The sequence below is a fragment of the Otolemur garnettii genome, unplaced genomic scaffold (assembly GCF_000181295.1).
Source record: "Otolemur garnettii isolate 467f Iridium unplaced genomic scaffold, OtoGar3 scaffold00243, whole genome shotgun sequence".
NCBI lineage: Eukaryota > Metazoa > Chordata > Mammalia > Primates > Galagidae > Otolemur > Otolemur garnettii.
Window position 1 is genome coordinate 1,571,910 of NW_003852638.1, and position 12,795 is coordinate 1,584,704.

A 12,795-nucleotide genomic window follows, 5' to 3' on the forward strand; every position below is an offset into this window, starting at 1 on the left:
AATTACTCGAAAACAATAGTCTATTAGCTGAGTGTGGTGGTGCATGCCTATAGGGTCACCTACTTGGGAGGTTGGGTTCAGGAGTTTGAAGCTACTGTGAGCTGTGATGCCACGACACTCTACCCAGGGGGACAGCTTGAGGCTCTGTCTCAAAAAAAAAGAAAAAAAAAAAAAAAAAAAAAAACACCAAAACCACATACATAAAACTAAATCCAGATGGCATCACACATCAGTGGAATCTGGTTCACACATGTTTTGTGCTACTTTACCTACGTATCTGCCTGATACAAAGCTTTTGTGTCTCCCTTCCTTTTTTCCCTTCCTCCTTCCTTCCCTCCCTCCCTTCCTTTCTTCCTTTCTTTTTTTCTGAGACAGGTTCTCACTTTGATGCCCTTGGTAGAGTGCCCTTGTGTCACAGCTCCCAGCAACTCCAAACTCTTGGCCTCAAGCGATTCTTTTGCCTCAGCCTCCCAAGTAGCTGGGACTACAGGTACCCGCCACAACACCTGGCTATTTTTAGAGATGGGGTCTCACTCTTGCTCAGGCAGGTCTCGAACTCCTGAGTTTAAGCAATCCACTTGCCTTGACCTGCCAGAGTGCTAGGATTATAGGCATGAGCCACTGCATCCGGTTCATATTTTCTTTTCAAGGAGAAACTGGGATTTGGAAGCTATTATGCCATTTGCCCAAGTCCATGTGGCAGAGTTAATGGCACAAGGAATGGTAGAACCCAAGTCTCCCCTACCCCAGTCTCAAGATTGTTCTACTGAATTCAGCCAAATTCAACCCAATCCCTTGCTGAAATGGTGGCACTTGACTGGTAGAGATCTCACAGACCACCAGAGCTTGTACGAAGGTCTTTATTGGCAAGGGAGGGATGCTGCAGAGCAGCACCAAGGAGGAGGGAAGAGAGAAGAGAAGTGAGCTATCAAAAGAAAAGCACACCCTTATATAGGTTTGGTTAGGGAAGTCTCAGAATGATGATGGGATGGTAGAATAGCCAATAAGGAGTTACTGCTCTGGGCAGCAGGTCATAAGCTTGAATAGAGGCTTTCTGGGGAAGGGGCTTTTCTGGGGCAATTACCTAACACTTCCTATCCCCCAAGCTATCAGGGTTGGTTGTATCTTCTTTACTTTCTTTCTTTTTTTGCAGTTTTTGGCTGGGGCTGGGTTTGAACCTGCCACCTCCAGTATATGGGGCTGGCACCCTACTTCTTTGAGCCACAGGCACTGCCCTTCTTTACTTTCTTTTAAGTGCAAATTAAATGATACTTGTATATGTTTTAGTGTTTCTAGTACCTCATTGCTAGATAGTTTGAGGGTTCCTTGGTCAACATACTGCCAGATTCAAAGCACCTTTCAGCTCCACTGTGTTGTTTTGTCAAGAGTCTGAGGGAACATCTCAGATTGGCTGGATTTTATTATATGCCTCACTGGACAGCTCTATGAAAAATACATAAAAACTATTATAAGTCCAAGATTTTCTGATGACCTGGAAAAAGTTATTGTTTATTTTTTTCTGGGACTTTTTTATATCTAATAATGAATAGCATTTGGAAACAACTTAAGGATGCAACAGAGAAGGGGAGATGTTTTTGATCAAATTTGAGATTTTTTTTTTGTGCAGCAGCCATCAAGACCAACAACTAACACATATGGAGTCCCTTGTGCCACCCTTTGGAGCAACACTGATGAATTTGAATGTCTCTTACTGCTTTGAAGAACTTTTCTAAGAAAAAGAGAGGAATCAGCTGAAACTTTCTTAGACTGATATTTGAAACTGTTATGCCCCAACTCCATCTTGCTAAGGGCTTTCAACACTCCCCCTTTAAGACGGGAAGCTCAGCTGAAAAAGTTCAGTAGTAACTGCAAAACCCCAGCTTCTTCTCATAAGGACTCCCACTACCAGTTGTTGGCTCTTGTCAAATTCAGCTTGTATTAAGGATTCCCCCTCCCCTACCCAAAGTCCCTTATAAAAGGTTTCCACCCTTGTTTTAGGGGTCAAGAGACCTTGAGGCATGAGCCTGCTCTCACCCCAGTGGATCAATAAAGGCCCCTGGCTTAATTTGGACTCAGTGTGCTGGCCACATTCCACTCTATTCTACTCTCTTTGGGTATAATAAAACCGGGCTCATTCTAACTCTCTCCAAAGAAGTCCTTCTAAACTCTAAGAAAGCAAACATAATTGTTATTTACTGTTCATTAATGTTTGTTTTACTCAGTATATTATTTTAACTTGAATTTATAATACTGTGAAGTTGTGTTTTATGTGATTTTGTATACACACACACACACATCCCCCTATAATGATGAAGTGCTGTGATGGATATATGCAGTGCCTTTATGCCTCTGTATATGCCAGGAGCACAATTTTACTGTCTTACATTTTCAGTGTAGTTATAATTACTGGGACTTGGCTTTTATAATATGTTTTTGTCTACTGTCACAATTTATTTGATAGCAGATCCTTGGTCAGTAGGATAGCTTCCAATGATTGCACTCTTCAGCGAAAAAGGACTTTCTGTTTTACCATGAACTATGTGCTCCTTAAGTTCCCTGCAATGCATTTTAGTTAAAAATGATAACTACCTATATACCGGAACATTAATGTGATTAATTAATTACAAGACAAGGGAATTAATCCAGGAGAGAATATTCACCGTGTGCCACCATAGGTCCAATACCATACTTGCTAGCTTTTTGAGGTATTCTAAAATACATAAAATGTAGACTTCTGATGCTCAAAGGCGCCTACAAGTATTTAAAACTTGTAAGGTGGCTGATAATCAAATACGTGACTGAATTATTCCAAAGGCAAGAAATATAATTAAAAGATACGTTTAAGTCATTTAAGTTGTAATTTTTGGATAGATGGAAGAGTCTATTAATATTTGAAATATTAATCACCTATGCAAAAAGCTGGGATACAATGGGGGAAGGAGTTAACCTTAAGAGTGTGTGGTAGACTGGAGCAGGGCAGTGGGGCAAAGGTGGATAGGAGTGGTGGGCAATGCATTTCAGTTGTTCTTCCTTTTCCAGTGACCTCACTGAGGTGCTACTTCTCTTGGTTGTGGTTGGAGAGCTCTATTTGAGGGATTTAGTCTAGAAAACATAAGAAAGAAATTTAAGAAAACTCAAGTAGATCTTTTTTTTTTGCAGTTTTTGGCTGGGGCTAAGTTTGAACCCGCCACCTCCGGCATATGGGGCCAGCGCCCTGCTCCTTTGAGCCACAGGCGCTGCCCACAAGTAGATCTTTTTTTAAAGAGAATTCCAAAGAAATACAAAATGGTATCAATAGCACTTCTATATCATAAGTCCCTGGCTCTTATCCACTACCACCCTCATCACTCAATAAATCATTAAATGAACGAAAGAGCATTAAATTAGTAAAAGTAGTTCTGGATTCCCCAGATGTTATGAACCTAGTACAGTGCTCCCAAAGGGAGCTTCCTCAGAAATTTTCATCATCTCAAAATTTCTTGAAAATAAGAGAAAATGGCAGAAAATACTTAAACAACAAATTAAGTTGCACCAATTATTTTCATATGGGTTTCAAAAAATAATATAATTGGATTTATTAAATCTCTATAAGGAAAACCCACTGATTTTACAGATGTATAAATTTGGAGTTCATGCTATAAGGACACAGCATCGGAGTGGAAATTATTGCTCTGTTTGCAAATCTTCAAACTAACAGAACCTTTTGGAAAAATTGATGGTGAGTTTGTCTTTTTAAAAAAGCAATGTTTCTATAAATCTTCCCAAAGTGCTCTGAAGAAGGCTGTAAATCACTTCACTGGCTTGAGTAATGGGACTTTTATTTCATGAAACCATGCCAAGAAACCTAGTGGCTTTCATTGATATTGAATCTTCTGTAATATTTAATACTTATTCACCCCCCAAAAGATGAATTTTGATACTAAGAATAATTTTTGCCATAAATTTTGCTGAAAGGAAAAGAAATAGAAGCCAATGGCGTTATGTTGGATGACTTTAAAGATGTTCATTAGTCAACAGCAGCGAAAAAAAATCAGAAGTGAGAGAAAGTGAATGTAACTACCTTCTCTAAATCCATCTGGATATAAGCTCAGATTTTATCTGTAATTATGATTGGTACATTTATTTCTAGGGGATGAGTAAGGTTGAATGCTTCTTTCTGGATGGCTTTTTTAAAGCCTGGCTTTGTGTTTTATTGGCAAGATAGAAGGAAATTCTTTTGAATATTCCATCTTTCTTCTCCCCAGTTACAAGAGAACCTCCATAGTTGACCACCTCCCTACACTGACCACCTCCTTAACTTGATCTAATTTTCATAGACCAGATATGCATCACACGTACTTAATGGAAGTTCCTTATGGTGATCACCTCTGTGTATTGACCAGTTTGTTATAGTCCCTTGGGTAGTCAACTGACAGAGGTTTGACTGTATATCCAAATATTCTTACAGGGAAGAATCTGACTGGAGAGAATCCTGTGGGGAGAAAAGTGTACATGTGATATGAAAACGAAATTTGTACAAGCTACCAAAATGAGTGAAGCGTACGCTATTTAGAGATAGCTGTATGTACATTGAGGTGCGAAACTCACAGTCACGCTAGGCCTGGAGTTTTGCAAGCGCTGGTTAGCGTCATCCATCTTTAGCTTAGGTAGGGTGAGAACCTAACTGAAATCATTGGGCCTGTGACCCCAAATGATTATGATTCCCTCAGGCCTTTCAGGCCATGGTTGGTGATCTCTAAGTGTTTGCTTGCACTCTGCTTGTATTTTAAAAGAATTAATGCATTCAATGGCACAGGGTATAAGAAATGAAAATTGGAGAGAGACTGAGTCAGAGGGAAAGCAAGCCAAGAGAAGGAGGGCAGGTGAATCCAGGCCATGGGGCCTTCAACCTGGCATCACAAACTCCCAGTTCAGAGGGCAAGGAAGCTAATGAGAAGCCCCTTGTCTTTAAAACTATGCATTACAAGAGGTCTGGAGGCCTGAGCAGTCTCGGGAGAAGGTGTGTGAGAGGCGCTGCCAATCACTCACAGCTTAGCAGCTGTGCATAAGGTGTATTTGCTACTTTGCTGGTGAATATTATATTCTGTGATGAAAAAGAAGAGAATAAATGAGATGGAGGAAATAGTGTGGAGATGTGTTAAGCATAGATAAGGAGGTTAGGAGCCTGTTAGACCACAAGGGCAGCAAAGCTTCACAATGCACTGTTTACTGAATATAGAAGGCATATGGGGCACTAGGTATTCAGGAAGTCTTAATTGTCCATCCATGGGTGATGTCTACTTCTGGCTCCACCTGTTTTCTGACCAGCAGACAAACAAACAAAAACCCCCATAGCTTCTTATCAGATTAATCGACAAGCCATAGCTGTTGGCCAGGCGTTCTTGCCCCTTTGCATTTGCTGAGTTAATTTGCTGCTGATGCTCCTAAGAGTTCTGCCTCTGGTCCTGCACCCTGTTCCTACGTGGACTCACCCACTTCTGTACCTCTGGTGTCCCCATTCCACAGGTGTCCATCTACCCAACTCTGCCTGGACATCATCCAGATGCCCCATCTTCACATCTTTAAGACTCACCTCATCTTCTTCCCCCAGACTGCCTGTCCACCTGTATTTCAGCCTACATGGCAGCAAGACCTACCTAATCAATCAACCAAAAATTTGGGTGTCACTCTTACTCTGTCCTTTTCCTCAGGTACCAAGGTCCCAAGTCCTGTAATTTTTATCTCCTTAAAGCATCTCATTATTTTTCTCTACCCATTGTCTCCAAGGATGTGCTAAATTACCACTAACCGGGAGCATCAAAGTGTCTTCCCAGTGAAGACCCAAATGCTCAGCGCAGTGGATAATGACCTTCAAGCTCTACCTTGGTTTACCTCAAGACTCTTACCAGAGTTCTGGGTGAGGTGGAAAAGAGCTTTAGCCTCTCCACTCTGACCCTGCCTGGGCTCTGATTACCTACAGATGTCTGAATCTTTATCTTCTCACAACCTGGATTTTAACCTTGCAGTTCTCCTCTGTCTCTGTCTGGATGCCCTCCTTTCCACCCTGTCCTGCCTCACAACCCATCACCCCATCATCCACCATTATATTCTGTGGACTCTTAATCTTTTTTCAAATTTTTCACTAGATGTCCACTCTTCTTTTTTTTTTTTTTTGAGACGGAGCCTCAAGCTATCCCCCTGGGTAGAGTGCCATGGCATCACAGCTCACAGCAACCTCCAACTCCTGGGCTCAAGCGAGTCTCCTGACTCAGCCTCCCAAGTAGCTGGGACCACAGGCACCCGCCACAACGCCCGGCTATTTTTTGGTTGCAGCCATCATTGTTGTTTGGTGGGTCCGGGCTGGGGATTCGAACCCGCCACCTTAGGTGTATGTGGCTGGCGCCTTAGTCGCTTGAGCCACAGGCGCAGAGCCGATGTCCACTCTTCTAGAAAAATTCACTGAAACCCCAGCCTCATCTCTCCCCCCCCCCTTTCTTTTTGCAGTTTTTGGCCAGGGCCAGGTTTGAACCCACCACCTGTGGTATATGGGGCTGGTGCCCTATTCCTTTGAGCCACAGGCGCTACCCCTCTACCCTCACTCTCCATCCCTAATCCATGTTGAAATAAAGCTCCCTTCCAGTATGTTTTCAGTGTCTTCTGAGACTCCTCTGTCTTCACGCTATCAATCAGAGTCCCAGAGGAAAGAGATGGCAGTCTCAAATTAGGACAATTAGGAGGTGTGGGAGAGGTGCAGGGGAGCCATAAGGGATGGGGCAGGAATCCAGGAGAGCAATAGCAGAGCTGACACCAAATCTTGGCTTGAAGAGACAAGGAGAGAGAGTGGTTCCCAAAAACCTGGGAACAGAAACTATGGAGAAGGGGTCACCTGATGAGGAGTGGCAACCTTTGGCGACTGAGGGAACTAAACAGGGATGGAAGTGGAGGGATAACTCTCCTGGCCTCACCTTCCTCTTCTCTTTGTCCTCGTGCCATGTTCCCCACTGGCCAAACCTACCAACAGTATGAGGACAAGAAAACAAGTTAAACTCATTTTGCAGCTCAGCCTCTCCACCTGTAAAAGTGGAGTAGGGTAGAAAGTAGATGTAGAGGGACGAATGGATTCTATCTGGCACAATTGCGCATCTGTTTGTTCTTTGGTCTCCCTCATCAGGCTAAGGACAGAGGATGTTTCTTTTCTATCTGGATCCTTGGTATTTAACACACACCAGGCACCCAAGAAACACTTACGGATTGAATCAGAGGATATGGTACATTGGGCATGGTTGGAGGACTGTGCTTTCTGAACTTGCCACACCCTTTCTGGAATCAAGGCAAAATGGGGGACAGAATGAGCTCTATAATTGTCATCGTTGGATAAAAGGAAATATCATTTGGTGAGAAGAGACAAATACTTCTAGCACTCAGTGCTGGGAAGAGTTGAGGTCAGTCATATGGCTGCCTTCATAAGAGGCTCTCAGCTGCATAATGAACAATGTCTTTAACAATGAAACCACAGTTACAGAAACATTCTGCATAGGGCCACTTAAAAATATTAGCTCTTGATAGAACCAAAACCATGCTATCAAACAGCAACCTACAGGTGAACTGAGTCAATGTGGTCCACTTTGATCCGAGAACATTTTGCCAAAAAATGATTAGGTTTTAGATTTCAAATCTGAACCCCCAAATAAACTTCCTGTGCAGTCCTCCCTGTGTTCTCTTATCAGTCAACAGATGAAAAGAATCAACTAAGAAACTAGAATTTAGGAACCATGAATTCATTAGGTGGCAGAAATTTAAGTCACTTAAGAAACTGAGTTCTCTCCCTACTCCCTGCAAATCTCTGTGCTAAGAATAAGAAATAAATCTTTAATCTGTTACACCTCTAAGATTTGCTGGGTTTTTAAAAATCTTGTTGGATTTTATAGCAATAGTTATTTTACCCTTACTAATACAGTTATAAAATAATGTGTTCTAAAATACACACTTGGGCTTATTTAAAATGCTATCACCATGATTATTATAACCCATAGTGGATATCATAATCAATTATTTTTATGGATGTCCTTTTCAGTTAGAATTTCATAATTTCTAGCTTCTTGTACTTTTGTCATCTGTGTGAGAGATGTCCCTCTGAGTTCTTCGTGCTTGGAACGTGATAGGAAATAAAATACTCAACATTCTGATGTATTTTATTATGTGCAAAGCTCTGTTTCATGCATTCTTTTCAGATTCTCCCTCAGATTCTGAAAAATATGCAAGAGATTTTTGTCGTCCCATTTTGCAGGTGATGAAACTGAAACTGGGAAGGTTACATATAAAGTGGAAGTAACTAATTTACAGAGTTAAAGATGAAGAAAGGACCAGAACCTGGTGTTAAAAGTTTTCTTAACTTTCCTAACTTCCTTATAAGTTAATTTGTTGCTGTGTAACAAACCACAGCAAAATAATGGCTTAAAACAGTAACAGTCCTTTATTTTGTTCACAAAACTTGAGCTAAAATATGTCAATAAGTGGGAGTGGGGTGTGGGATTGGACAGCTGGCTTCTTGGGAGCTCCCTTTCTTTACGTGGTCTTTCCACAGGTGTCCTTCTATGACAGCCTCAGGGTAACCACAGCAGCTGAAGGCTCCAGAATGAATGGAGGGAGAGAGACAGAGAGGGGCAGAAGCTCTAAAGCCTTATGCACTAAGGTGGAGAGATGTTACACTGTGTCACTGCTATTACATTTTCTTAGAAGGGAGCAAGTCGGATCAGTGCCTATTCATGGAGAGGGGAATTAGACTCCATATGGATTGGAGAATTCCTAGCATGTGTTTAAACAACTACATTTCTGTTTTCTAAAATACTTGTCTAAATTAGTGCAGACACAAAGACATGAAACTTGGAGGTCAGTGACTCATCCAGGGTCATTCAGCTGCATATTAGATCCAATTTTGTGACTCCAAATTCCATGCTCTACTACCCCCCAAAATATTCTGTAATCAGCACTATTAGGGTGGGTAAAACATACTGGCTGCCAAATAGATTCAATCATTTTAATTGCCTTGGAAAATGAATATTTATTTTGTAGAAAAAAAATTACCCATAAAGCAGTCATCCATAAACAACCTATAAATTTCTCCCAAACATCTGTGTTTTTAATTTTTTCCCCAGTAGATGTATTCATTTGCATTTTCCCCCAGATGAATCACTTTTTTGTTGTTGTTGTTATTATTTTTTACTGTATTTCTCACCTCTGAAGATCCTTTTGTATTAATTCTCAAACCCACTGCTGAGGTTACCATCTCCCAATTTGGAGACTTCCTTTGATTCCACTATCACAGTTGTTTGCCCTTCCTCCAGGCCATCAAGTGAAAAATTCTTCAAGATTGGGATCTGACATAAGGCCTGAGGGACATTCCTCTGTTTTGTTTTGTTTTCAAAAGGCCCAAATCTCCACAGCTGAAAACTTCTATAGAACCAGAGAGTCTGAACCATCCCAGTTTAGAAAACAGGTGACATGAACAATGGTGTGCATCTGAAATCTCAGTAGGTTCCTGTACTAGTTTTGGTGACTCTAGGCAGAAAGACAGATTTCCCTTTAGGAGCTTTTCTCCCTTTGGGGTTCCCTAGCAGTTCCTGTGGAAATTCATTCTTTCTCATTCCCATCCAGAAGTGTGGTAAAAGCATGGGGTAAGGATAGAGAGTGGATAAGAGGTCTCCCTGTGGATCAGCACTGTCCTCAGAAATCTAACGCAAGCCACATAGAAACTGTCATATTTTCTAGTAGCCAGCCACATTTTAAAAAGTAAAGAGAAACAGGTGAAATTAATTTTAATAATAGACAGAGGTTAGTCAAAATTATACACATTTTAAGAAAAGGAAAAATGTGTTTTAAAATTGTAATACCCAATAGATACCAATAACAAAAGATGAATACAAGTTACGGGGAACACTTCTTGTAATGGCGGGAGTCAAATGTGACTTGAGTATTGCAAATTTACTAGTTTTTCCCTTTATTGAAAATGTGTATATATTTTTTGGGCACCTTCTGCATTCTATTTAACCCAATATATACAAAATACGCATTTGAACATACAACTAATACAAAAATATTCACGAGATGTTTTTCATTCTCATTTCCATACTAAGTCATGGAAATATATTTGTATTTCACACAAGTCCTTTCAAACTAGCTGCATTTCTTCCCCCCTTCTTTCTTTCATTTTTTTTCTTTTTCTTTTTTTAATTGAGCAATAATAATAATAATAATGCAAAACAAGTAACATTCACATTGTCAAATAAGAGTATTTCTATTATAGAATGCTTTTTTCTTTTTCTGAGAGAAGAGAATCTCACTCTGTGGCCCAGGTTGAGTGCCCTGTCCTCAGCCTAGCTCACAACAACCTCAAACTCTTGGGCTCAAGCGATCCTCTTGCTTCAGCCTCCCGCATAGCTGGGACTAGGGCATCCTCCTAAACACCCAGCTAATTATTCTGTTTTCACTAGGGACAGTCTTGCTCTTGCTCAGGCTGGTCTTGAACTCTGGAACTCAAGTAATTGACTGGCCAGTCTTGGCCTCCCAGAGTGGTGGGATTACAGGCGTGAGCCACCAAGGCCTGGCCAGAAACTAGCGAATTTCAACTGTCAGTGGCCAAGAGCCAGTGGACAGTGCCAATAGACTCTAGTTCTGTTGCTCCGTTGGGCCTCAGAGAACTCAACCCTTTCTTCCGGTTGCATACCTTTTTACCTTCAGACTTCAGTTTAAACCACCAGTAGTCGGCTCGGCGCCTATAGCTCAACCGGCTAAGGCGCCAGCCACATACACCTAAGGTGGCGGGGTTGAATCCCCAGCCCGGACCCGCCAAACAACAATGACGGCTGCAACCAAAAAATAGCCGGGCGTTGTGGCGGGCGCTGTATTCCCAGCTACTTGGGAGGCGGAGGCAGGAGACTCGCTTGAGCCCAGGAGTTGGAGGTTGCTGTGAGCTGTAATGCCACGGCACTCTACCCAGGGGGACAGCTTGAGGCTCTGTCTCAAAAAAAAATGTAGTGGAGAGGAACCCAAAGAGGCCCGCTTCTTTCCTGCTGTTGGCCTGCTTTCTAGCCCGTTGGCCTGTTTCGCTGTAAACAGACGACTGATCTCTTCTAAAATGACATGACTCATTAGCTTACATATTTATTATCTATGCTTTCCACCAGAACGTAGGTTTCCCGAGGACAGGGATTTGTTTTGTCTTATGTGATTGTCCCCTGCGAAGCACCTTGTCCAGACACATTTGCGGGACCGAGAAACCGCGTTTCTCTAGAGCCCAGCGGGAGAAGAGGGTAGCTCAGCGAGTGTCACAGGTGGGGCGCTAGTGTTCCGGGTCGCTGCGCTAGCTCCCCTGCCGGCGTGGGTGTGGGGCGAGTGGGTGTGTGCGGGATGTGCGCGGTAGAGCGCGCCCGCGAGCCCGGAGCGCGGAGCGGGGAGGAGCAGCTAGCGCTACGCAGAACCCGCAGCACCGGCCGGGCCGGGCAGCTCGGAGGTGGGTGGGCCGCGCCGTCAACCCGCTCGCGGGGTCCCCATTGGCCGCCCGTCGAACGCCCTCCGCCCGGAAGGCGGCGAGGAGCCAAGAGGCTGCTCGGGAGCCGGAGCGGGAGAGCCAGGCTGAGGCGACTACGAGGACATTGTTCCTGCCGCGGAGGGGGCACGGCGACCCTCACGGCTGCGGGGTTTGGAGCCTGCGCCCGGGTGGCTGCGTGGGATCACGCCTCCCGCTCCCTGCCTTGCTGTGCCCCCACCGCTGTCCCGCTCGTCTGCGGCGCTGGCGCCTATGGTCGGCCTCCGACAGCGCTCTGGAGGGACCCGGGGAGCTCCCGGGCGCCCGGGTGAGTGGCCGCACGCGGCTCCCCGGTCCCCCTCACCCCAGGGCTCCACCGCCAGGTTTGCCTTCGCGGTCGCTGCGCGGCTGGGTTTGTCCGGGCAGCGCCCAGGGCAACCGGGAAGGCCAAGGAGGAGGGAAACTTAGCTGCGGGGAGAAGTGCGACCGCAGCCTGGGGGCACCCCCGGCTCCGCAGGCCAGGTCGGAACAGGTGGCGCGGGCCGGGCCAGGCGCTTTGTGTAGGGGTGCGGGGACCGGGAGCGGGCTGCTGCGCCTCTGCCGGCTGCTCCCTTCCCTCCCTTGCTCCCCCGGGCGGCCGCACGCCGGGTCGGCCGGGTAACGGAGAGGGAGTCGCCAGGAATGTGCCTCTAGGGACTGCCTTGCTCCAGAAAGGGGAGAGCGTGGCCGGAGAGGCACAGGAGCCTAGAGGCGGCACGGGGTTGCCACCGCGGCTGCAGGCTGGAGAGAGATGCTTCCAGCGAGGCGCGTTCCGCCCAGGCGAGGGCTTCATTCTTCCGCGGCGCCCCTGGAGGTGGGGAGCTGGGTGGGCGTGTGTGCAGGGAAAGGGGAGGCGGGGAGGCCAGTCACTTCCGGAGCCGGTTCTGATCCTTGCGGACAGCCCTACGCTCCGGAGCGCAGATCTTGGGGTGCGGTGGTGCCCGGCTCCAAGCGCGCGCTGGTGCTGCTGGGCTAGGGGCGTCCCTGGCGCGGGTTTAACAAAGGGTGCGCCTCTTCACTCCGCGGGGAGGGGCAACTCCGGGGACCCGGTCTCCAGCGAGCGGGTTTTAGACTGAAAAGATCTACTTTCTTTTTGGCTAGTCAATTATAATTGCCTCTCTCTCTCTCTCTCTCTCTCTCTTTTTAATAAGGACTGGACACTAATGCATGAGGGTCCCACCGAGGTGCAGGAGCGGTGGTGATGGTTTGGGAAGCGGAGCTGAAGTGCGCTGGGCTTTGGTGAGGCGTGACAG